The sequence below is a fragment of the Salmo salar genome, chromosome ssa12, assembly GCF_905237065.1.
Source record: "Salmo salar chromosome ssa12, Ssal_v3.1, whole genome shotgun sequence".
Lineage (NCBI taxonomy): Eukaryota > Metazoa > Chordata > Actinopteri > Salmoniformes > Salmonidae > Salmo > Salmo salar.
This window is the reverse complement of record NC_059453.1, coordinates 87,542,898-87,570,638: the sequence shown is the minus strand read 5'-3', so window position 1 is coordinate 87,570,638 and position 27,741 is coordinate 87,542,898. Positions and strand designations below refer to the sequence as shown.

The 27,741-nt window shown below is 40.7% G+C and overlaps 1 protein-coding gene across 1 annotated transcript in view; it reads right to left on the bottom strand.

The window, feature by feature from the left end:
* LOC106566028 (transcriptional enhancer factor TEF-5) overlaps positions 1-27,741 on the bottom strand; it is a 75,467-nt gene that overhangs the window by 47,262 nt on the left and 464 nt on the right. Inside the window, 1 exon segment of the mRNA XM_014133836.2 lies at positions 27,545-27,689. The gene's annotated coding sequence lies outside the window, so the exon portion shown is untranslated.

The window sequence follows — 27,741 nt, the reverse complement described above, 5'->3', positions numbered from 1 at the left end:
GTAGTACATGAGTTTAGTGGGGTGCTGCTGTGCTGTGTGTGAAAGAGCTATCATGGAGAGCGAGGCTTAAATTCCAGACATGTCCTTATTAAGAAAGGGCTGTGAGCGTTCACTGTTTCTCCTTCTGCCTCCCTTGTGTCAACCCGACGCCCTCCATCCCCTCCCCCACTCCACCCCTCCGCCCAGCGCTCAGAACGTCTCTGCCCAAATAAGGACGGGAGACCAGGGGATACATGTAAGGGGGAGGGAGAGGAGGGGAAAGAGGGGAGGGGGGCGGATTGTCCAATTTAGGCGTCCACTTCAGGGTCTGGAAAACAGTAGGATTGTTTCTGCTGGAATGCAACATCAGCAGAGAGAGACAGAGAGAGACACAACCACACTCACAGCCTCTCCATGACACTGCCTGACGTTAACTAGCAGAGAGAGAGAGAGATAGAGAGAGAGAGAGAGAGAGAGAGAGAAGGCGTTGTCAACGCTATGCCCATATAGAATGTTTCACTATATTACTGGGTAATTCAATTTGATGCAGTAGAACAGTGAAGAATAGACACAACAAAGGAAACTGAGAGAGCTGCATTTAACTGTGTGATTGTGTATTTAACTATCAACAAAGGTTTTACAAATCAGATCAAATGCTACAATATACCTATTTCAATTAGCCTACTACGAAAATTGGGAACTCCTGGGACCAAGGCAATCAACAATTTCAGTGTTAACATTATTAGACAGTATTACCGCTATTAGACAGTGTTAACATTATTAGACGGTGTTAAAGTTATTAGACAGTGTTAACGTTATTAGACAGTGACATTATTAGACAGTTAATGTTATTAGACTGTGACATTATTAGACAGTGTTAACGTTATTAGACAGTGTTAACAGTATTAGACAGTGTTAACATTACTAGACAGTGTTAACATTACTAGACAGTGTTAACGTTATTAGACAGTGTTAACATTATTAGACAGTGTTAACGTTATTAGACAGTGTTAACATTATTAGACAGTGTTAATGTTATTAGACAGTGTTAACGTTATTAGACAGTGTTAACGTTAGACAGTGTTAACATTATTAGACAGTGTTAACATTATTAGACAGTGTTAACGTTATTAGACAGTGTTAACATTATTACACAGTGTTAACATTACTAGACAGTTTTAACATTACTAGACAGTGTTAACATTATTAAACAGTGTTAACATTATTAGACAGTGTTAACATTACTAGACAGTGTTAACGTTACTAGACAGTGTTAATGTTATTTGACAGTGTTAACATTATTAGACAGTGACATTATTAGACAGTGTTAATGTTATTAGACAGTGACATTATTAGGTGTTAACGTTATTGGACAGTGTTAACGTTATTAGACAGTATTAACTTCTCTGGGCTAGGTGGGACGTGACCGTCCCACACTATTCAACTGCCAGTGAAATAGCATGGCGCGAAATACAAAACAGCAAAAATCTCATCATTTCATTTTCTCAAACAATCAACTATTTTACACCATTTTAAAGATAAGACTCTCGTTAATCTAACCACATTGTCCGATTTCAAAAAGGCTTTACGGCGAAAGCATAAAATTAGATTATGTTAGGACATAAACTTCACAAGAAAATCCACACAGCCATTTTCCAAGCAAGGACATGCATCATAAAAACCAAAAGTACAGCTAAAATATTCACTAACCTTTGATGATCTTCATCAGATGGCACTCATAGGACTTCATGTTATACAATACATGTATGTTTTGCTCGATAAAGTTCATATTTATATCCAAAAACAGCATTTTACATTGGCGCGTGATGTTCAGAAAATGTATTCCCACCAAAACCCCCCGGTGAATGTGCACATCAATTTACAAAAATACTCATCATAAACATTGATAAAATTTACAACAGTTATTGAAAGAATTATAGATACACTACTCCTTGACGCAACCGCTTTGTCAGATTTCAAAATAACTTTACGGAGAAAGCACATTGTTCAATATTCTGAGTACATAGCTCAGCCATCGAAGCAAGCTATACAGCTACCCGCCAAGTTCTGGCATTAACAAAACTCTGAATTAGTATTATAAATATTCTCTTACCTTTGCGATCTTTGTCAGAATGCACTCCGAGGACTCCTACTTCCACAAAAAATGTTCGTTTTGTTCGTAATACTCCATATTTATGTCCAAATACCTCCGTTTTGTTCGTGCATTCAGATCACTATCCAAAGGCATAACGCACGAGCGCAGTACCAGAGATGAAAAGTCAAAATGTTCCATTACCGGTCATAGAAACATGTCAAACGATGTTTACAATCAATCCTTAGGGTATTTTTAACATAAAACGTCGATAATATTCCAACCGGACAATAGTGTATTCATTACAGAAGAAAAAGAAGGAGGGGCGCACTCGCGGGATCACGCATCCCCAAGTCCTTTGTCCATAGGCAGTCCACTCATTGACTGAGCTACTATTCTCTGCCCAGTAACAGGAGAAAGATGGAAAAACTTTCTGAAGGCTGTTGACAGCCAATGGAAGCCTTAGGAAGTGCAACGTGACCCCACAGACACTGTAGTTTCGATAGGGATTCAAAAGAAGAAATACAATTCTCAGATTTCCACACTTCCTGGTTGGATTTTTCTCAGGTTTTTGCCTGCCATATGAGTTCCGTTATACTCACAGACATCATTCAAACAGTTTTAGAAACTTCAGAGTGTTTTCTATCCAAATCTACTAATAATATGCAAATATTTGACTCTGGGCCCCGAGTATTAGGCAGTTTACTCTGGGCATGCTTTTCATCCGAAATCGAAATTACTGCCCCCATACCCTAAAAACTTAACGGTATTAGACAGTGTTAACATTATTAGACAGTGTTAACGTTATTAGACAGTGAAATTATTAGACAGTGTTAACGTTATTAGACAGTGTTAAGTTATTAAGACAGTGTTAACGTTATTAGACAGTGTTAACGGTATTAGACAGTGTTAACGTTATTAAGACAGTGTTAACGTTATTAAGACAGTGTTAACATTAATAGACAGTGACATTATTAGGTGTTAACATTATTAGGCAGTGTTAACGTTATTAGACAGTGTTAATGTTATTAGACAGTTTTAATGTTATTAGACAATGTTACCGTTATTAGACAGTGTTACCGTTATTAGACAGTGTTAACGTTATTAGACAGTGTTAACATTATTAGACAGTTTTAATGTTATTAGACAGTTTTAATGTTATTAGACAATGTTAACATTACTAGACAGTGTTAACATTATTAGACAGTTTTAATGTTATTAGACAATGTTAACATTACTAGACAGTGTTAACATTATTAGACAGTGTTAACATTATTAGACAGTGTTAACGTTATTAGATAGTGTTAACGTTATTAGACAATGTTACCATTATTAGACAATGTTACCGTTATTAGACAGTGACATTATTAGACAGTGTTAACGTTCTTAGACAGTGTTAATGTTATTAGACAGTGTTAACGTTATTAGACAATGTTAACGTTATCAGCCAATGTTACCGTAATTAGGCAGTGTTACCGTTATTAAAACACCCAACCATTCATAGGGATTATAAGGAGTTTTGTAACATAAGGTTACATTAGGCGGAAGGAGACTACAATATGACTTTGACCTGGAATGCCAACATAGCAACAGTATTGGAAGAACACTGTAAATCAGTGCCTCGGCACTCCATGACCATGTGGGCCTTTGAAAATGTAAAACCCTCAAAACCCTTTAGAAGACACAGGCTGTATATCAAATCGGCTGTTCCTCACACAGATGAAAGGCCCTTTGACTCCTTATGGGTGACACACAACAGTCCTGTGATGGGAGGCACACTGATCCGGACACAAATATGAGCACACACTTACAAACATCACACATAAACTCTTCTAGAATACTTTCCATGAATGGAGTCTTTCGCCTGTTGCCAGATGGGATATTAGGCGCCTTGATTGAATGACATGGTACGCTCAGATTGAGCACAAAGTCAGATGAGACACACACAAGCACGCATGCACACACTTCCCCTCCTACACTCTCTGGGAGTGTGTCCAGCCACAGACCTGACTGAGACCATCATGCTACAGAATTCCAATGTGCAGCAGGAATGTAAATACCAATGGAAAGCTATGCACCTCGCACATTCATTCAAACTCCACCATTCACAGCCCAAAAATCCTGTTTTCCCAGGCCTCATAGAGCTATCACGTTGCACTTCGTTTTCAGCAATCTGGTATATCTTTGCACAGGCCTCTTCTACAAAGCCTCAGCAATCTGGTATATCTTTGCACAGGCCTCTTCTACAAAGCCTCAGCAATCTGGTATATCTTTGCACAGGCCTCTTCTACAAAGCCTCAGCAATCTGGTATATCTTTGCACAGGCCTCTTCTACAAAGCCTCAGCAAGTTTGGTATCCTTTTCTTCCTAAACTGCATAATTCCACTCATACATCCCATGTAATTCTTGATATGTTATTGATATGTCTTTCTTCTATGGAAAGTTGTAGGTATAAACACAGGAAGTGATTCCATGAGAGTCCTGAAAATATGCGTGTTATAACATGTGTATTACTGTCCACAGTCAACGTGGGAAAACCCCCACAGTCAGCCACAGACAGTAAAACAAATAGAGGTTGTGTGTGTTTTGGCTGTGGGTGGAGGATTGTAAATGGATAACCAGTGATTTATTCACTCACACAGTGCATGTAGATGAGATCATGCTGATACATTCAAAATATGATCCGTTTGTTGTTGGTTGTTTTTGTTGGGAGAAAGGGGGATGAAAAGGAACAGACAACCCTGACTCTAAAGAGGGCTGTAACATTATGACATGGGGACTGTCCTTGCTCCATTCCAAAAGTGGTGGAAGAGTCACGTTTCATTCATACGCTGCACTTTGAAACAAACATGATTTATTTCAGAAATAAATCATAGTTTTACAGAGACTAAACATACCCTGAGAGGAAGAAGTCTGCCTTTTGAGCTGGGACAATAGTGTAACTGATGAGGAAACCAGCGTCAGACAGACACCATCCTCACAAGTTAGATAAGGACTGGACAGCCAACCAACGCTGTCAATCAAATGAAGTCATCTTACCATGAAGTCACTTCAAGTTAATGTGTAAAATGCGCTCGACAAACACACAACGCTCAACTGTGACACTACAAATTGAACTTGAATGGGATAATAATACTGAAGTGATATGCATTTGCTCAACGTCATGCCCATAAACAATAAAATAATTGTATTTTTAGAGATAGATACAAAGGCCATGAAATTGTATCTCACATAGTCAACAGTGACATTAAGCCCCTTAAAGGTTTCGTGATGGTCCCAAGGGAACATTCTCAGGGGACATTTGTGAAGTTCCCCGTAAGTTACTAGGACGTCACTGAGGACCATATCAGGACGTACTCAGGACTTTAATTTTACTAGTCCTTAGGACGTCGTGTGATGGTGGACCTTTTTATAGTTCCTGGTTTGTCCTGTGGACGTTCTAGGACGTTGTGTCATGGTCCCCTGAAGGTTTTTGTCACGTGATGGTGCCAAGTGTCCCAAACCATTATAAGTAAAGTAATGAAATGGTGTGGGTTTTTAAAGTAAGTGGTACACTGTTCAGCTAAAATAGTGTACAAATCTTTAATCAATGACTTTATTTGAAATTATCACTTAGTACTAACTTCTCAATATGACCACACCTGGGATTTGAACTCACAACCTCTGGATTTGGGGTAGGCTGACCTTTCTGCTGTGCCACAAAGCCTGCAGAACTTCAGAAGTGCCCTACACATTCATTACCTATAATACCTCTCTGCATTTAGCGAAAGAGTGCAATCTGCTAGGCTTGGGCGGTATACCGCAAATACTGTATACTGGGGTGTTTGGAAAAAGTCATTTTAGATATCAGTTAATCTGACTATTCACTCATTGATTTCATTTATTCATTTGAGCAATTTGAGTTTGGGTTTTCAGTGTAGTTGTTAATGTTGGTGGGGTATATTATTCTGTTTTAATGTTACTCCTGAATCACAATGATAAATATAATAGTCTTTCTTCAGTGTATTTTTAACAAAGGTGAGATTTACTTTGAAGTGCAAAGTGTAAATAGTCCTACAGCAGGGTTTTCGTCAGCTGGCTTTGCGGTTCACCAATCTGGGCCTAGAGGGGCTTTGTAAGAGTAACATTTTTATTAAAAATGTTTATTTCACCTTTATTTAATCTCACTAGGATAGGGGGTAGCATTCGGAATTTTGGATGAAAAGCGTGCCCAAAGTAAACTGCCTGCTACTCAGGCCCAGAAACTAGGATATGCATTTGTAGATTTGGATAGAAAACACTCTAAAGTTTCCAAAACTGTTAAATTAATGTCTGTGAGTATAACAGAACTGATATGGCAGGTGAAAACCTGAGGAAAATCCATCAGGAAGTGCCATTATTTTTGAAATGGGTGTTTTTCCATTGAAAGCCTGTCCACCAAATAAATGGTTATGACCCAGATTGCATTCCCTATGGCTTCTACTAGTTGTGAACAGTCTTTAGACATTGTTTCAGGCTTTTATTCTGAAAAATGAGGGAGAATGACAACATTGAGTGAGTGGACCCTGGGATGTCCCCAGAGCTGGTTACTGCGCGGGACCGAGAGCGCACCTTTCTTGTTTTTATTTTATATTGACGACGTTATTGTCCGGTTGAAATATTATCGATTATTTAGGCTAAAAACAACCTGAGGATTGATTATAAACATCGTTTGACATGTTTCTACGAACTTTACGGATACTATTTGGAATTTTCATCTGCCCGTTGTGACCGCATTTGAGCCATTGGATTACTGAACAAAAAGCGCCAACAAAAATGAGGTTTTTGGATATAAAGAGGGACTTTATCGAACAAAACAAACATTTATTGTGCAACTGGGAGTCTTGTGAGTGCAACCATACAAAGAACATCAAAGGTAAGTGATTAATTCTATTGCTATTTCTGACTTTCGTGACTTATCTACTTGGCTGCTAACTGTTTGTAATGTTTTGTGTGCTGAGCGCTGTCCTCAGATAATCGCATGGTTTGCTTTTGCCATAAAGCCTTTTTGAAATCTGACACGGCGGCTGGATTAACAACAAGTTAAGCTTTATTTTGATGTATTGCACTTGTGATTTCATGAAAGTTAAATATTTATAGTAAATTAATTTGAATTTGGCGCTCTGCAATTTCACCGGAAGTTGTCGAGGTGGGACGCTAGCCCACTGTTCCATATGAAGTTAAGCAGGTAGGCCAGTTGAGAACAAGTTCTCATTTACAACTGCGACCTGGCCAAGATAAAGCAAAGCAGTACGACACAAACAACAAGACAGAGTTACACATGGAATAAACAAATGTACAGTCAATAACACAATAGAAAAAATCTATATACAGTGTGTGCAAATGAGGTAAGATTAGGGAGGTAAGACAATAAATAGGCCGTAGTGGCGAAGTAATTAAAATTTAGCAATTAAACACTGGAGTGATAGATGTGCAGAAGATGAATGTGCAAGTAGAGATACTGGGTTGCAAAGGAGAAAAAAATCAAAAATCAAAATATGGGGATGAGGTAGTTGGATGGGCTATTTACATATGGGCTATGTACAGGTGCAGTGATCTGTGAGCTGTGAGCTGCTCTGACAGCTGATGCTTAACTTCTTATGGATGGGTGGTAGTATTGAGTAGCTTGGATGAAGAAGGTGCCCAGCGTAAACTGCCTGCTACTCAGTCCCAGAAGCTAAGATATGCATATTATTAATAGATTTGGATAGAAAACACTCTGAAGTTTCCAAAACTGTTTGAATGATGTCTTTGAGTATAACAGAACTCATATGGCAGGCAAAAACCTGAGAAAAAAATCAAACCAGGAAGTGTGGAAATCTGAGGTTTGTAGTTTTCAAGTGATTGCCTATCCAGTATACAGTGTCTGTGGGGTCATTTTGCACTTCCTAAGGCTTCCACTAGATGTCAACAGTCTTTAGAACGCTGTTTCATGCTTCTACTGTGAATGGAGAGAGAAGAAGAGCCATTGGAATCAGATGACTGAGAAAATGACATGAGCTCAATCGTGCACGCTGCCGTGAGAGTTAGGTGTGTTCCTTTTCATTTCTGAAGACAAAGGAATCATCCGGTTGGAATATTATGGAATATTTATGATAAAAACATCCTAAAGATTGATTCTATACATCGTCTGACATGTTTCTACGAACTGTAATATAACTTTTTTGACTTTTCGTCTGAACTTACTGCGCGAGCACAGTGCATTTAGATTACTCGACGGAACGCGCAAACAAAAAGGAGGTATTTGGACATAAAGCATGGACTTTATCGAACAAAAAAAAACATTTATTGTGGAACTGGGATTCCTGAGAGTGCATTCCGATGAAGATCATCAAAGGTAAGTGAATATTTATAATGATATTTGTGACTTCTGTTGACTCGAAAATGGCGGGTATCTGTATGGATTGTTTTGATGTCTGAGCGCTGTACTCAGATTATTGCAAAGTTTGCTTTCGCCGTAAAGCTTTTTTGAAATCTGACACTGGTTGCATTAAGGAGAAGTGTATATTTAATTCTGTGCAAAACACTTGTATATTTTATCAAAGTTTATGATAAGTATTTCTGTAAATTGATGTGGCTCTCTGCAAAGTCACTGAAAGTTTTGGAGGCAAAACATTACTGAACATAATGCGCCAATGTAAACTGAGATTTTTGGATATAAATATGAACTTTATCGAACAAACATACATGTATTGTGTAACATGAATTCCTATGAGTGCCATCTGATGAAGATCATCAAAGGTTAATGATTAATCTTAGCTGTATTTCTGGTTTTTGTGACGCCTCTCCTTGCTTGGAAAATGGCTGGGTGGTTTTTCTTGTCTAGGTGCTGTCCTAACATAATCTAATGCTATGCTTTCGCTGTAAAGCCTTTTTGAAATCGGACACTCCGGTTGGATTAACGAGAAGATTATCTTTAAAATGGTGTATAATACTTGTATGTGTGAGAAATTTGAATTATGTGATTTTTGTTGTTTTGAATTTGGCGCTCTGCTATTTCACTGGCTGTTGGCGGGGACGCAAGCATCCCACATTTCCCAGAGAGGTTAACGGGATTTCAGCCGTAAGAAGTTAAAGTTAGTGAGGGAGATATGAGTCTCCAGCTTCAGTGATCATTGCAATTTGTTCCAGTCATTGGCAGCAGAGAAATGGAAGGAAAGGCGGCCAAAGGAGGAATAGGCTTTGGGGGTGACCAGTGAGATATACCTGCTGGAGTGCGTGCTACAGGTGGGTGCTGCTATGGTGACCAGTGAGCTGAGATAAGGCGGGGCTTTACCTAGCAAAGACTTAACCTGGAGCCAGTGGGTTTGGCGATGAATATGAAGCAAGGGCCAGCCAACGAGAGCATACAGGTCGCAGTATATGGGGCTTTGCTAATGAAACGGATGGCACTGTGATAGACTGCATCCAATTTGGTGAGTAGGGTGTTGGAGGCTATTTTATAAATGACATCGCCGAAGTCAAGGATCGGTAGGATAGTCAGTTTTCCGAGGGTATGTTTGGCAGCATGAGTGAAGGATGCTTTGTTGCGAAATAGGAAGCCGATTCTAGATTTAATTTTGGATTGGAGATGCCCTTAATGTGAGTCTGGAAAGAGAGTTTACAGTCTAACTAAACACCTAGGTATTTGTAATTGTCCACATATTCTAAGTCAGAACCGTCCAGAGTAGTGATGCTGGACGGCCGGGCAGCATTTAGTTTTACTTGCATTTAAGAGCAGTTGGAGGCCACGGAAGGAGAGTTGTATGGCATTGAAGCTCGTCTGGGGGTTAGTTAACACAGTGTCCAAAGAAGGGCCAGAAGTATACAGAATGGTGTCGTCTGCGTAGAGGTGGATCAGAGAATCACCAGCAGCAAGAGCGACATCATTGATCTATACAGAGAAAAGAGTCGGTCCGAGAATTGAACCCTGTGCCACCCCCATAGAGACTGCCAGAGGTCCGGACAACAGGCCAACGATTTGACACACTGAACTCTGTCTGAGAAGTAGTTGGTGAACCAGGCGAGGCAGTCATTTGAGAAACCAAGGCTGTTGAGTCTGTCGATAAGAATGTGGTGATTGACAGAGTCGAAAGCCTTGGCCAGGTCGATGAATACGGCTGCACAGTATTGTCTTTTATCGATGACGGTTATGATATTGTTTAGGAACTTGAGCGTGGCTGAGGTGCACCCATGACCAGCTCGGAAACTAGATTGCATAGCGGAGAATGTACGGTGGGATTCGAAATGGTCGGTGATCTGTTTGTTAACTTGGCTTTCGAAGACCTTAGAAAGGCAGGGTAGGATAGATATAGGTCTGTAACAGTTTGGGTCTAGAGTGTCTCCTCCTTTGAAGAGGGGGTGGCCGCGGCAAAAGTTTCATATCGCAGGGGCTAATGCAGTACGCTACAGGATGTTTTTGTGCTGGTCAAGGTCAGTCAGGCCAGGAGTGAACCAAGGGCTATATCTGTTCTTGGTTCTACATTTTTTAAATAGGGCATGGTTATTTAAGATTGTGAGGAAAGCACTTTTAAAGAATAACCAGGCATCCTCTACTGATGGAATGAGGTCAGTATCCTTCCAGGATACCCGGGACAGGTTGATTAGAAAGGCCTGCTCGCTGAAGTGTTTTAGGGAGCGTTTGACAGTGATGAGGGGTGGTCATTTGACCGCAGACCCATAAAGGACGCAGGCAATGTGGCAGTGATCGCTGAGATCCTGGTTGAAGACAGCAGAGGTGTATTTAGAGGGCAGGTTGGTCAGGATGATATCTATGAGGGTGCCTGTATTTACAGATTTGGGGTTGTACCTGGTAGGTTTATTGATAATTTGTGTGAGATTGAGCATGTCCCAGTTTAGGTCACCTAACAGTACGAGCTCTGAAGATAGATGGGGGCAATCAATTCACATATGGTTTCCAGGGCACAGCTGGGGGCAGAAGGTGGTCTATAACAAGCGACAACGGTGAGAAACTTGTTTCTAGAAAGGTGGATTTTTAGAAGTAGAAGCTCGAATTGTTTGGGCACAGACCTGGATAGTATGACAGAACTCTGCAGGCTGTCTCTGCAGTAGATTGCAACTCCGCCCCCTTTGGCAGTTCTATCATGTCAGAAAATGTTATAGTTAGGGATGGAAATGTCAGGATTTTTGGTGGCCTTCCTAAGCCAGGATTCAGACACGGCTAGGAAATCCGGGTTGGCAGAGTGTGCTAAAGCAGTGACTAAAACAAACTTACGGGGGAGGCTTCTAATGTTAACATGCATGAAACCAAGGCTTTTACGGTTACAGTGCGTTCGGAACAGAGAGTAAAAGGAACAGGTTTCTGGGCGCGGAAGAATAGATTCAAGGCATAATGTACAGACAAGGGTATGGTAGGATGTGAATACAGTGGAGGTAAACCTAGGCATTGAGTGACGATGAGAGAGGTTTTGTCTTTAGAGACATCATTTAGACCAGGTGAGGTCACCGCATGTGTGGGAGGTGAAACAAAAGGGCTAACTAAGGCATACTGAACAGGGCTGGAGTCTCTACAGTGAAATAAGACAATAATCACTAACCAAAACAGCAATGGACAAGACATACTGACATTAGGGAGAGGCATGCGTAGCCGAGTGATTATAGGGACCAGTGGGAGGCTATGCGAGCTGGAAACACAGCTATTCAGACAGCTAGCAGCCCGGGGCTAGCAGGCTAGCAGAAGGGCCTTAGGGGGACGTCGTGATGGAAGAAGTCTGTTGTAGCCCCCTCGGACGGTTACGTCGGCAGATCAGTTGTGTTGGATTGGCAGGGCTCCGTGTAGGCAGTAAAAGGGTCCAGGCCAATTGGCAAAATAGGTATTGTAGACCAAGAAATTGTCTGAATGTCCTCTTCAGCTAACAGTCCAATATGCTCTAGACAGCTTGCGGGCTGCGGTTAGCAGGCTAGCGGATGGGCCTTCAGGGGACGTCGCGACGGCGGAGCCTGTTGAAACCCCTCAGGCGGATAACGTCGGTAGACCAGTCGTGATGGATCGGCGGGTCTCGATGTCGGCAGTAAGAGTGGTCCAGGCCAATTGGCAATTTTTTTTATTGCAGCCCAAGGAGTGGCTGATGGACCTCTTCAGCTAGCCGGGAGATGGGCCTAGCATAAGGCTAGTTCCAGGCTCACTGGTGCTTGCTTCGGGACAGAGACTTTAGCCAGGGGGTAGCCACTTGGATAGCAGCTAGCTAGCTGCGACGATCCAGGTGAAAAGGTTCAGAGCTTGCGGTAGGAAACCGGAGATGTGGAGAAAAAGCAGTCCGGTATGCTCTGGGTTGAATTGTGCTGTGCAGACTGGCAGGAGTTGACCAGGCTAAGGTTAGCTAATGACCGCTAGCAGTGGCTAACTGACTATTAGCTGGTAGCTAGTTAGCTGGCTAGCTTCTGTTGGGGGTTCCGGTTCTAAAGTATAGAAAATAGCAGATCCATACCACATTGGGTGAGGCGGGTTGCAGGAGAGTATGTTGAAACTGAGGTTAAAAATATAAAAAAATATATCCGAAATATATATACGAAGGGAAAAAAAACATATATACACGGGACACGACAAGACGAAGACGTCTGAACTGCTACGCCATCTTGGATGACAAGCTCCGCATGGTGTGATGTGTAATGAAACTAGGGTGCGCATGCATTGGGTAAAACATATATTTTTTTTTGGGGGGGGGGGTTCTTTGTGACCATCTGGTGATGTCTCTGGGACAAACCGGGAACTAGACTAAAACCTCCAGAGGACAATGACACAATGTCCTGATGGCTTTAGATGACCATTTCGTGATGTCCTAACGACACATTATTGTTTGCAGGGAAAAAGGGCGGCAGGTAGTCTAGTGGTTTAGAGTGTTGGGCCAGTAACTGTGTGGTTGCTGGTTTGAATCTGGAGCTGACAAGGTGGACAATCTGTGGCTGTGCCCTTGAGCAAGGCACATAACCCTAGTTGCCCTGGATAAGAGTGTCTACTAAACAACTTAAAAATGGTACATGTTGATGGACTGCATGGTCTTCCCTCCCATTTATTCATAATGCTTTTAGTCAGATTGTTCCTGTCTGTCAGAATGCAGGCTTTGTTAGGACTGCTGTTGCAGCTGGGACACTTGCTGGTGAGGGAGAGATGACCCCTGAGGTCAGACCCCAAGCCCTGCACACACCCATTTTTCACCAATACTAGACACACACACTCACACACACACACACACACACAACAGACAGACAGACAGACAGACAGACAGACAGACAGACAGACAGACAGACAGACAGACAGACAGACAGACAGACAGACAGACAGACAGACAGACAGACAGACAGACAGACAGACAGACAGACAGACAGACAGACCAGATTTTTCTCTCTTTCTGCACACAATCCCAGAAAATAAATCCCATTCTCATGGCTGAAGGGCATATTCTCAAACACAATTACACACAGATGCGCATTCTCTCTCTTTCTCGGAGACACCCACACACTCCGGGCCTCACAAACACACACTTGACGAAGAGAACAACAGGACTTGGCGATTGAAGGAGCAGCTGCTCTCTTAGGTCAGATTACAGTTACAGTAAACATTTTTGACTCTCTTGACAGGACTGGAGACACTGCCTTACCCTTGACCAGCCCACACACACAGACACACACAGACACACACTCTTGCTCTTCCTCTCTCTACTCAAAGGCAGCTTATTTTACCACTGGGTTACAGTACACACACAGGTTTAAATCCATTTAAAAATGTTCCATTTCAACAGTTGAAAAGGAAAGTGAGCTGCCTATTGAGTAGCCTAGTCGAGTCTTGCCTCTGAGAGGAAAGAGACGGAGAGAGGGCCAAGACCCTGCCAACCCTCCCTCCCTAACTCCCTCCCCTCCTAGACTCCCAAGAGTATGAGAGCCCCATCTCAGAGCACTAGAGGAGCTCCCCCTCCCCCTCCTCTTCCCTCCCCTGTCTGTGTTTGGCCCTAATAAATTCTCTCCAGCTCCTCCAATAACTTCCTCCTACTTCCTCTTTGGCACAGCTCTCAGGAAACAATCAGAGCTGAGGGTGAGAGGAGGGCTGGACGACCAACAGCTCACACGGTAAGAGGCAGAGGGAGGGAAGGGGAGAGAGAAGGAGAGACAGAGAGAGAGAGAGAGAGAGTAGGGAAAAGAGAGAGTGAGGCAGAAAGAGAGAGAGGGTAGAGGGGCTTATATTTACAGTCAGTAAGGCAGTTCACAGCTTGATACCATTTCGAATTCCCCCAAAAAGGCATGTTTGAGTTGGAAAAGTCTGAAATCAAACAACATATTTCCAAGTCTGGCAGAAGGAGATATAACATTTCTATCTTTCACAATCTTCCTTGACACATAAAAAAAAGTATTCCTTGAAGTACAAAACATCAACCCAGGGCCTGAATGGGGCAGTAATTGACTAATAGCAGCAGGTAGCCTAGCGGTTAAGAGCATTGAGAGCGAAAAGTCGCTGGTTTGAATCCCCAAGCCAGCAAGGTATAAAAACCTGCCGTTCTGCCCATGGGCAAGACAGTTAACCCCCAACAACAACTGCTCCCTGGGCACTGATGACGTGGACGTCAATTAAGGCAACTCTCTGATTCAGAGATTGGTTGAACGTATTCAGATGTGTAACTGACTAGGTATACCCCTTTCCTAGTACAACACAGACTAGGGTCTACCTCAGTGTCTTTTTATTTTATTTTAGTCATTTAGCAGACACACATATCCAGAGCAACGTAAAGGAGCAATTAGGGTTAAGTGCCTTGCTCAAGGGCACATCTACAGATGTTTCACCTAGTCGGCACGGGGATTCAAACCAGCGACCTTTCGGTTACTGCCCCCTCTTAACCGCTAGGCTACCTACGGGCCCCATGGAGTAAAGCCTTAATCTGGCCCACAAACAGAGGAAAGACTGACAAAGCAGAGAGAGCGCCAGACTGCTTCTTTTACAGCCTGATTCAGCAGTTTAATCTTACATTTTCCAGGGAGCGTTGCAGCGCAGTCATCCTCTCCTCCTAGCCTAAGTTGGTCATTCTGTGGTGAGACCAGCGGTTTGGTGGCTTAATCTGTGAAACTTTTACGACATGCGTAATTTATGCACAAGTATACACGCTAATAAAGCCACTCATCTACCCATATCAATTATGGAGTCCTGCTACATAGCTAAGATGTGGTACTTGCCTCGCAAGAACAATAAGGAGGTTGAGAAGAGAGAGGGGTTTTTTATAAATAAAGGAACAAACTTTCAAACCCAAACCCAGAGGTGATCATCATTTTAAAATGACTTCACAGCCTTTGTGTAGCCTAGAACTCTTTTAACAGACAAATCATGTTGATCCTTTAAACAACACTTCTGGACAAGTATGCTTAGTATAGTCTAAATTGTTCAGTAAGTGTGTGGTTTGGTTTTAAAGGGGTCGTCCTCCAAATCCACACTCTGGAGGTAGGGATTAAGAGCAAGGCTTCGTATGAGTGAGTGCCCCTTAAAGTCAATGGAGAACCACTCCAACACAATGGCCACACACATCAGGCATAGGACTAGATCCCAGATAGCCAGGACCAGTTTGTTGCCCCCGTCATTTATAATGGACACCAGCTAGAAACCCAAACTAACAAACAGATGCATACTCTCCTGTTTACTGCTGTATGAAGCATGGGTCACTGGGCCCACAGAGTTCTGTTGTCATTTTCTGGATACGTACATTAGAGGGTTGGAGCTGGTCGCAACAAGAGCAACTGAAATTTTTAGCCATTTGGGACAAACGGACACAAAGACTTTCCTGTTCTAGGTCACTCCCAAGCGCCTCCATTGAGTAGTCGGGGAGGCCAGAAGTCTTATCTGTTAGATAGGACCTTGGCTGAATTTGGAGAATATGTAAACAAGCCCATGCACTCAATGCATTAACTTTAATCAAATGTTGATTAATGGTATTTTAATTAGGCTACTAAGACACAGAAATTGCTGAGGGGTACATTTATTGGACCATGGAAAAAAGGATAGCATCATTTACGGTATGTTTATAACCGAATCATAGAGGATTGAACTGGGCTGTAGCCCGTTCCTGCAGGCAAATGACCTCGTGGCCTCATGGGTGGAATATTATTCATATTTGTCATAATGAATAAAACTAAATAATTCAACCCGACGAAAATCCTGTGTTTCTATGTCAAACAGTTTTGTCATACACTATTTATACAAAAGTATGTGTACACCCCTTCAAATGTATGGATTCATCTATTTTAGCCATACCTGTTGCTGACAGGTGTACAAAATGACGTTAAATCTACTAATTTGAAGGGGTGTCCACGTAATTTTGCATATATAGTATACAGTTGAAGTCAGAAGTTTACATACACCTTAGTCAAATACATTTAAACTCAGTTTTTCACAATTCCTGACATTTAATCCTAGTAAAAATTCCCTATTTTAGGTCAGTTAGGATCACCACTTTATTTTAAGAATGTGAAATGTCAGAATAATAGCATAGAGAATGATTTATTTCAGCTTTTAGTTCTTTTATCACATTCCCAGTGGGTCAAAAGTTTACATACACTCAATTAGTATTTGGTAGCATTGCCTTTAAATTGTTTAACTTGGGTCAAATGTTTCGGGTAGCCTTCCACAAGCTTCCCACAATAAGTTGGGTGAATTTTGTCCCATTCCTCCTGACAGAGCTGGTGTAAGTCAGGTTTGTTGGCCTCCTTGCATGCACACGCTTTTTCAGTTCTGCCGACACATTTTTCTATAGGATTGAGGTCAGGGCTTTGTGATGGCCACTCCAATACCTTGACTTTACTGTCCTTAAGCCATTTTGCCACAACTTTGAAAGTATGCTTGGGGTCATTGTCCATTTGGAAGACCCATTTGCGACCAAGCTTTAATTTCCTGATTGATGTCTTGAGATGTTGCTTCAATACATCCACATCCTTTTTCATCCTCATGATGTCATCTATTTTGTGAAGTGCACCAGTCCCTCCTGCAACAAAGCACCACCACAACATGATGCTGCCACCCCCGTGCTTCACGGTTGGGATGGTGTTCTTCAGCTTGCAAGCCTCCCCCTTTTTCCTCTAAACATAACAATGGTCATTATGGACAAACAGTTCTATTTTTGTTTCATCAAACCAGAGGACATTTCTCCAAAAAGTATGATCTTTGTCCCCATGTGCAGTTGCAAACCGTAGTCTGGCTTTTTTATGGCAGTTTTGGAGCAGTGGCTTCTTCCTTGCTGAGCTGCCTTTCAGGATTTGCCAATATAGGACTCGTTTTACTGTGGATATAGATACTTTTGTACCTGTTTTTTCCAGCATCTTCACAAGGTCTTTGCTTATGTTCTGGGATTGATTTGCAGTTTTCGCACCAAAGTACGTTCATCTCTAGGAGACAGAACGCGTCTCCTTCCTGAGCGGTATGACGGCTGCGTGGTCCCATGGTGTTTATACTTGCACACTATTGTTTGTACAGATGAACATGGTACCTTCAGGCATTTGGAAATTTCTCCCAAGGATGAACCAGACTTGTGGAGGTCTACAATTTTTTTCTGAGGTCTTGGCTAATTTCTTTTGATTTTTGCATGATATCAAGCAAAGAGGCACTGAGTTTGAAGGTAGTCCTTGAAATACATCCACAGGTACACCTCCAATTGACTCAAATTATGTCAATTAGCCCATCAGAAGCTTCTAAAGCCATGACATCATTTTCTGGAATTGTCCAAGCTGTTTAAAGGCACAGTCAACTTAGTGTATGTAAACTTCTGACCCCCTGGAATTGTGATACAGTGAATTATAAGTGAAATAATCTGTCTGTAAACAATTGTTGGCAAAATTACTTGTGTCATGCACAAAGTAGATGTCCTAACCGACTTGCCAAAACTATAGTTTTTTAACAAGAAATTTGTGGAGTGGTTAAAAAACAATTTTTAATGACTCCAACCTAAGTGTGTGTAAACTTCCGTTGTAATATTGGGATGCAAACTTAGAATGTAATACATTTAAACTCTATACCTCACATGGTACAGGTGTCTTTTTTAAGCCCATAACCATGTGTGTGAGGTGTATACTTTTGTTTCAAAGTAGATTTGTTTAAGACTACAAACAAACACTGTGTTATCCTGATTTAGCCCATTGCAGTAAAAGGTTAGATTAAGTTTCCCAAATTAATATTCTTAATGATACAACTAATTTGCACTCTTGAGGCCTAAGTTAGATGTTATACTATGTTGTAAAGGCCAGTTTGCTCTGAGGCTCTCTCTGTGTGTTTGCAACAGTCACAAGTGGTATTTGTTCAGACCTCTGTTGACAGAAGGGTAAGTGCCACCATTTGGAAGACCACTTCTGGGGATGGTGCTAAAAGGCAACCAACATCTGCACAAATGGGCAGAGCTCATTAGTCATTCTTCTGTGGCTTCAACACAAACCAGTGAAGTAGGGTTGTCCCGAAGAAAAAAAAACTTGGTTGACCTGTGTTCTTTCGACACACCCTATGTGTTTTAATAAAATCAACTATATGTATGCTACTGAGCTTGTCTGATGCTTTAAGCATACAGTGATTAAATAATTAAGACACACAAATGACTCAAGATGGAACCAGAAATCAAGATAGCCTAACCAGAAGAAAAAAAACAGTTCCCGACCCTCCTCCTCCCGCTGCTGCTGGCCTTCGCAGATTCTGCTGTTACACTCCTGAAGTTGCCGGTAGATAATAGGCCACTTTACCTTGCCATTTCTACCGATCTGCGTGCCAGTTATGATTTTGCAACAGTATGCACACTTTCGTGGAACAGTTTCATTTCATTTACAATAAAATCTTTGTATCTCAAAATCCTTATCATATGGTTAATCAAAATTCTAAAAGTAACGTATATTGCCATTACCAACTATGTAAAAATAGCCTACATAAAGCTAACAAATAAAAGCATTGCTGCCTGTAAGTAGAAAATATCCTGATAAAAATAAATAGACTATAAATCACATTGGCTATGCATGGCCTGTCTGCAAGGAACTGAGGAACTATTGTCATTCTCAACATATGTAAAAACAGGCTTTGTTTACTTGCTGTTTGAGGTGAAGAAAAGAAGCTCCACAGTGGTGGTGAGTTAAGACAATCAGAAATACTATCAGAACCTCAAATGGCAGTGGTGTAAAGTACTTAAGTAAAAATACTTTAAAGTACTACTTAAGTAGTTTTTGGGGTATCTATTTTACAGGGTGACATTCACTTTTACTTTTATTTTCTATTAAGGTATCTTTACTTTTACTCAAGAATGACAATTGAGTACAAATTCCACCACTGCCAAACGGGCACATTTATAGGCCTACATTTGCCAGGTAGCCTAGGCCTACTTCTATGTATAATTCAGGTGCGCGTCCTTACTCAACATTGACAGGAGCACTACAAACAAAAGACAATGAATAAATTGACAACTCGTAAATGGAATGAAATAAACCAAAACGTGTTCCTCACAAGTGTAGCCTTGGTTGTGCAGTCCGCAAATAACGTGTCCACTCCGACAATGAGAACGGTAGAAGACTTTAATAGTAATATATTGAATGCATTAACATAAATGACCTTAACCAAACGAACATTGTAGATTAGAAATGGTGGTAATTAATGGTAAATGTACTACTGGTGATACTGGTGTGCCATCTCCGTGGCCTCCTCAATGGATTAGTCCACTCAGACAGGCATGAATCAGACAGGTGTCTCGTTTGCCATAAAAAATAATATATATATATATATATATATATATATTATTTTTTATATATATATTTGTGACTGCTCGACTAAAAATATCTCGGTCGACCAACAGCCTATCGACCAAACAATCGACCAGTCGACTAAATGGGGTCAGCCCTACAGTGAAGTTGCTCTCAAATAACCAAAGATAGACCTAGAAACAGCCCAGAATCTCTGTTACAAACAACTACCTACTGTATTTTCAAGGAAGGTACATTTCAAAATAGTAGATGAATATAGGAGATGAACAGTAGTACAAAAAATATAAAATGTTCAAATTATATGCTGTCTGAGCAAGTTGATTTAAAAAACACAAATATTATAGACTCTGTTTATATTGCAGTACAGAAAATAGCCCATTTTATTCATGACCATTAAAACCACAGTTGTGGCAACATAAAAAAGATTTCTCTGATTACATTGTTAAATTACCCAAGAGAGTGACACAGCATACCCATGCCAATGCAAAATGCATGAAGATCTGAGTGAATGCCTGGACAGTACCGTAAATTCCGGACTATAAGCCGCAACTTTTTTACCACGCTTTGAACCTCGCGGCTTAAACAATATATGGATTTTTCCCGCTTTCAATAAAACACATTCTGTGACGTGCTCAGTTTTTTGGTGGAATGAAGCTTTCATTAGACCAATGAAATTTCCGAACAGGTTAAGGTCAAACAACTTTTTTGTTTACTGTTTAGATTAAATCGAGCGCTCTCAAACTTCCCATCCTTCTGATTACGGTAGTCATTTTGTCACCCTCATCATGGCAAAGACACGGAGAAATGCATATGATGCAGCTTTCAAGTTGAAGGCGATTGATCTGGCTGTTGGAAAAGGAAATAGAGCTGCTGCACGGGAGCTTGGTCTTAATGAGTTGATGATAATGATAATAATAATTCTGAGGCTATTCAACTCCGACACCGAAGGAGATGACTTCAGTGGTTTCAGTGTACAGGAGGAGGAAGATAGTGACCAATGACTTTCTTGGTAGGCTACTGTTTACTGCTAATTTTACATTTTTTGTTACAAGCCGTGTTTCGTTAAAGCCTATTTATTTTTGTTACAAGCCGTGTTTCGTTAAAGCTTATTTATTTTTGTTACAAGCCGTGTTTCGTTAAAGCCTATTTATTTTTGTTACAAGCCGTGTTTCGTTAAAGCTTATTTATTTTTGTTACAAGCCATGTTTTGTTAAAGCCTGTGTAAAGTTAATTTGTTTCAATGTACCGGTAGGCACCTGCGGCTTATAGACATGTGCGGCTTATTTATGTTCAAAATATATATATTTTTTTTTAATTCAGTGGGTGCGGCTTATATTCAGGTGCGCTCAATAGTCCGGAAATTACGGTAACTGTGTTCTAATTTAATATGAAATAGCCACATCATCACCCCCCAAAGGGCTATTTGACCAAGAAGGAGAGTGATGGAGTACTGCATCAGATGACCTGGCCTCCACAATCACCCGACCTCAACCCAATTGAGACGGTATGAGATGAGTTGGACCGCAGAGTGAAGGAAAAGCAGCCAACAAGTGCTCAGCATATGTGGGACCTCCTTCAAGATTGTTGGAAAAGCATTCCAGGTGAAGCTATAGAATGCCAAGAGTGTGCAAAGCTCTCTTCAAGGCAAAGGGTGGCTACTTTGAAGAATCTCAAATATAAAATATATTTTGATTTGTTTAACACTTTTTTGGTTCGTACATGATTCCATGTGTTATTTCATAGTTTTGATCTCCTCACTATTACTCTACAATGTAGAAAATAGTACAAATAAAGAAAAACCCTTAAATGAGTAGGTGTGTCCAACCTTTTGACTGGTACTGTATATTATCAGCTTTTGCATTGGAAAAGGACATGTTGTAAGTAGGGCTGGGAATTATCAGGGACATCACGATACGATTTTATAACGATACTTATGTGCCACTTTGATATGTATTGCGATTCTCACGATTCTTACAATTCTATATTAATTGCAATTCGATACTGTGGTTTTCTGCGATTCGATGTTCCAAGTATGTCTGCTGCAGAAGGCCAAGAGGGAGCCATGAGAAAACAAGTTTTGATCAGTCATGGAAATAAAAATGCTAAAGACAAATTGGCTCCCAATTTAAAAATAACATGGGAGAACAAGCTATGAAGGAATAATACTGCAGTATGGTGCAGGTACAGCCAACTAGAGTAAAAATAATATTGCGATATTGACAAAACGATACGATATCTCGTCAAAAATAATATCTCGAGATCTAACTGTATTTTTAATATCTGCACTTAACAGTCTTACCACCATTCTGTCTTGAAACAAAAGCCCCTGCTCAGTGCTTGTTCACTAACCTGGGATGGAACAGGTTAATTAAATTATTGCTTCAACCGCTGGCCTGAGGAACTACAGAAAGGAAGACCAACAAAGAAACGAGACACTTTAACAGGATATTGTTCAAATAATCTAATAATTGACCAGGAGCCTTAAAGCAGACAGGCAGCTATGGCCTTTTGCCTTAAAAGTAAAGCTGCAAGACGTTAAAAAAAAATTACTTAGCCCATGGACTAGATTCAGAGTGAGTTGCAGTGTTGCAGTTTGTTTGAGAAGAGCTGATTGTGTTGGGACTGAGAGCAGAGCAAGAGCACTAGCCCACTACATGCATGTTGCATAAACACACTGAGAACAAGGGATCTGTTAGAGCAGCAGATTTACCCTCCTCTTGTCCATCCTCGATCACCATCTAAAATATCACACCTTCATTCACCAAGGATGCTTCAATTGCTTTCTTCTATTTCCACATGTTCAGAGAGAAAGTATTTTGGTCCAGCTTTGTAGATATTAAAGGGTATTAAGTGTGATCAATCTTCAATCTCAACGTTCACCCAAGTCCTCGTTGGATTTCACTTCGTTGGATTTCACTTCAAATCAAATGTTATTGGTCCCATACACATATTTAGCAGATGTTATTGCGGGTGTAGCGAAGTGCTTGTGTTCCTAGTTCCAACAGTACAGTAAACAATTCTAACACAGGAAACTGAAATCAACAATATGTAACTTCAAATTATGGTCTGATGGGTTCTGTTTTGTAACGGACCACCCAAAATAGGTTAAGACAATTGTTGATTCCCCTAGTTTCATTTCACCATGTTTTGCCAGTAAAGTGTATAAATTATTAATAACGTCCACAAAACTGTATTTTACTTGTTTGTGCATGTAGCTCCAATTACTTCACTGTCAAGCCTAAAAAATCCCAAATACTATCTACCCTCTTAGAAAAAAAGGGTTCCAAAAGGGTTATTCGGCTGTCCCCATAGGAGAACCCTTTTTGGTTGCAGGTATAACCCTTTACGGTTCTAGGTAGAACCCTTTTGGGTTCCATATAGAACTCTATATTGAAAGGGTTGTACATGGAACCAAAAAGGGTTCTGCCAGGAACCAAAAGGGTTCTACTAGAACTCAAAAGGGTTCTTCAAAGGGTTCTCCTATGGGGACTGCCGAATAACCCTTTTAGGTTCTAGATAGCACCTTTTTTTCTAAGAGTGTAGGGTAAAATATGCCTGATTGTTTTTTTGTTTGGTTGCACTATTGGTTGCACTACTATGATACAAAGCAGGCTGCACTATAACATGTGGGCCAGACAGCTCGCGCCCTGGTGTCTACCATCCAGCACATGTTGAATTTATCCACGAACACCAGACGCGATCAGGACAACCAGGTTGAAATTCCAACTATATTAGCTAGCTAGCTTGCTGTTGCTCACTAATTTGTCCTGGGATATAAACATTGGGTTGTTATTTTACCTGAAATGCACAAGGTCCTCTACTCCGACAATTAATCCACAGATAAAAGGGTTAGTTTCTAGTCACCTCTCCTCCTTCAGGCTTCTTCTTCTTTGGACTTTATATGGCGGTTGGCAACCAACTTTAAGGTGCATTACCACTACCAACTGGCCTGGACTGTGGACCTCAGTTCATCTTTCAATCACCCATGTGGGTATATGCTCCTAAAAACCAATGAGGAGATGGCACATGGGTATATGCTCCTAAAAAACAATGAGGAGATGGCAGAGGCGTGATTCACAGCGTGTCAAGCCTCACAAATCAAACCAAGTTCTATTTTAGTGACTGGCTATGCAGACGCTCGTTGACGCGCGCGAGCAGTGTGGGTGCAATGACTGAATAACATGTATGTGTAAATGTATATATCGCTCAGACACGCGACGCGAGCGGTGTAGTCAGCATGTAAGGCATCACCTCTAATATATGGAAGTATACTGAACAAAAGTACGAACACAACATGCAACAGTTTATATAAGGAAATACAGATATGCATCTGTTAGTCACAGATACCGTAAAAAAAGTAAGGGTGTGGATCAGAAAACCAGTCAGTATCTGGTGTGACCACCATTTGCCTCGTGCAAAGCAACACATCTCCTTCGCATAGAGTTGATCAGGCTGTTTATTGTGGCCTGTTGTCCCACTCCTCTTCAATGGCTGTGAGAAGTTACTGGATATTGGCGAGAACTGGAACACGCTGTCGTACACGTCGATCCAGAGCATCCCAATCCCCATGCTCAATGGGTGACATGTTTGGTGAGTATTCAGGCCATGGAAGAACTGGGACATTTTCAGCATCCAGGAATTGTGTACAGATCCTTGCGACATGGGGCCGTGCATTATAATGCTGAAACATGAGGTGATGGCAGTGGATAAATGGCACGACAATGGACCTTAGGATTGCATCACAGTATCTCTGTGCATTCAAATTGTCATCGATTGTGTTCTTTGTACATAGCTTATGCCTGCCCATACCATAACCCCACCACTGCCACGGGGCACTCTGTTCACAACACTGACATCAGCAAACGACTCATCCACACGACGCCATTCACGTGTTGTTGTTGTTGTTGTGAGGCCGGTTGGACGTACTGCCAAATTCTCTAAAACGACGTTGGGAGGCAGTGTATGGTAGAGAAATTAACATTTAATTATTTGGCAACAGCTCTGGTGGACATTCCTGCAGTCAGCATGCCAATTGCATGTTCCATCAAAACATGAGACATCTATGGCATTGTGTTATGTGACAAAACTACACATTTTAGTGTGGCTTTTTATTGTCCCCCAGCACAAGGTTCACCTGTGTAATGATAATTCTGTTTAATCAGCTTCTTGATATCCCACACCTCTCAGTTGGATAGATTATCTTGGCAAAGGAGAAATGCTCACTACACCTGCATTGCTTGCTGTTTGGGGTTTTAGGCTGGGTTTCTGTACAGCACTTTGAGATATCAGCTGATGTAAGAAGGGCTATATAAACACATTTTATTTTATTTTATTTGACTAACAGAGACATAAACAAATTTGTGCACAAAATTTGAGAGAAATACAATTTTTTTGCGTATGTAAAATTTCTGGTATCTTTTATTTTAGCTCATGAAACATGAAACATGAGACCAACACTTTACATGTTGCATTTATATTTTTGTTCAGTGTGATTCACCAGAGGAAGACATACTCCCCTGTTTTAGGGTATGAACTCCAGAGTGGCACAGCGGTCTAAGGCACTGCATCTCAGTGCTAGAGGTGTCACTACAGACATCCTGGTTCGAATCCAGGCTGTTTCACAACCGGCTGTGATTGAGAATCCCATAGGGCGGCGCACAATTGGCACAGCATCGTCTGGGTTTGGCCGGTGTAGACTGTCATTAACTGACTTGCCTAGTTAAATATATATATTTTTTTAATAAAAACAATTCCAAAAATGTCCCTTCAACCTGACTCTATGACCCTCTGTCAGAATAAATACTGTTTCCCTATACTGAAACTCATATTGCCACAATGCTCCAACAGACATCACACACTACACTTACTATATTGTAGCTGGAGTACTAGTTCTATTAGGCAACACTTTTATCACAATCTCAACCAAATACTGTATGTCAACTTCAATCTGTACTGGAGACTGTATAGGCAAACACTGGTCTATCTCCTCGAGAGTCAGAGAACATGTAACTGTGACTGGGAGTGCCTGCAGTGCTTCAACAACTTAGCTAGACTACTCAGTCCATCTGAAAGATTTACAGTTGGGCATACAGGATGCAGATGACCTGGAACTAGTGTTTGTAACTTTGTATGGATCCATTATGTCAACTGTGTTCGTATGTCAATTATAAGCAAGCCCTAAATTGTGATTTGGTGTGATTGCTTCATATCGTTTCACCAAATGGTGACTGACTGGCTGCATCTTTCGTGTCAAATATTTTGTAATAATCTGTTCTCGTTTCAGAGTGAATGGCTTATTTACCATTTGAATGTAACAGAGGAAAGTCTGAGATATTACAAAGACACAGAACGTGCCTATAATGTCAACCGTAAATGTTAACAGGCTATTAAAATGACGTAGCGAGAAACCTGAAAGACAACATTCTATTTTTTGGCCAAACCTGTTGAATGACACTGATTGTACTGTAGCATTGTTGTGTGCACCTGTTTACACGATTGTTAAGAAAGAACAACAATAATAAATCCTAAGTAAAGGATCTCACAGATTTTTGGATTTCTAATAAGCGAAAAAGGAAAAGTCTGTTTACCCAATCTTAACCAATAGTACACCATGAATGTGTGATGCTTGAAGAGGTATTTATACAGTCATACAATTATAATTACAAACAATTTCCATGCATTGAAAATCCTAATATAAAAATGTCCAGTGAAACGTCACTGGTCCCTGTGGAAGAGATCAAGAAAGATCCACAACTCTAAAATACAAACCCCTTACTTAAACATTATTTACCCATACAACAGAAAGGATGGTTGAAAGAAACTGTTGGAAAGAATCCGGTTTTCTTCAAATACCGTCAGTAGGCTACCGCGAAATGTTTTGATTAGAAATCTGCACTAATTTGGCTGTCCAAACTCTTATTACAAGTGAGATGATGATGCATCTAATTGTCATGTAGCATACATGTATTGAGCATTGACACAGCTGTAATAGGGTTGTTACCTGAGACTCTAAACTATTGGATGATATCATTTCACAAGTATTAATAAAAATACTACTGTCTATTTGTCAGACTGTTTAGACTGTGGAGTAGTGTCTTGAAAATACATGTAACATACTAGAATCCTTCTCATCAAAGTCAGTAAGGGATACACATAACTTAATAATAAATCATTCATTAAGGCACATCCAAATACAAATGAATACTAAATAAAAATAAAAACAGACATTTAATGTGTTTTGGACAAGAACAGGAAATACTTTCCAAGTGTCCTAAGTAAATCTGAAAGTTTGTAGACAACAGTGCGTGTAGAGTGTGTTCTGGTGTGTGTCCTAAAGCTATGATACGTTATGATATGATTGCTATATTTAGTCTCTGTTGTATATTTACATATATTATTAACATGGATAAATAACCATGTCAAAATGTAGCCAGATCAGCAGTATATATGTGTTGCGTGAAACAGATTCGTTTTGTCAGTGTTTCCATTTTCTGAAGAAAAAAAAACAACTGTAAACCTGTATTGAACATAACATAATAGATTACTGTAATAAGATGAAGAATACGACGAAATAAATGTGTATTTTTGACCTAGGCCTTGTAGCGCGTATATGTTTTTGGTTAATTGACACAATATGTTTTTGGTTACTGAAATGTCAACTTCTAAAAATGCAACAGCAGCTAGCAATATGAATTGGTTGGGGGGCTCGTATATGGCCTCTTCTCTTCGACACAATGTTACCAAATTGGGTGATTCACTTACCTATGGGGTGCAGTAAAACAGCGCGTAAAATATCGAGTTATGTATTCCTCCAATTTGCCTTTTTCTGTCTGTCAATCCTCGGGTATGTAAAGACTTGATTCTTCTGGAGAACAAGTTAGGAGGAAAGTGATCAGGATCCAAGCAGCTGTATGAAAAAGAAAGGAAACATGCTTGTTGTCCCATAGTTATGACAAAGA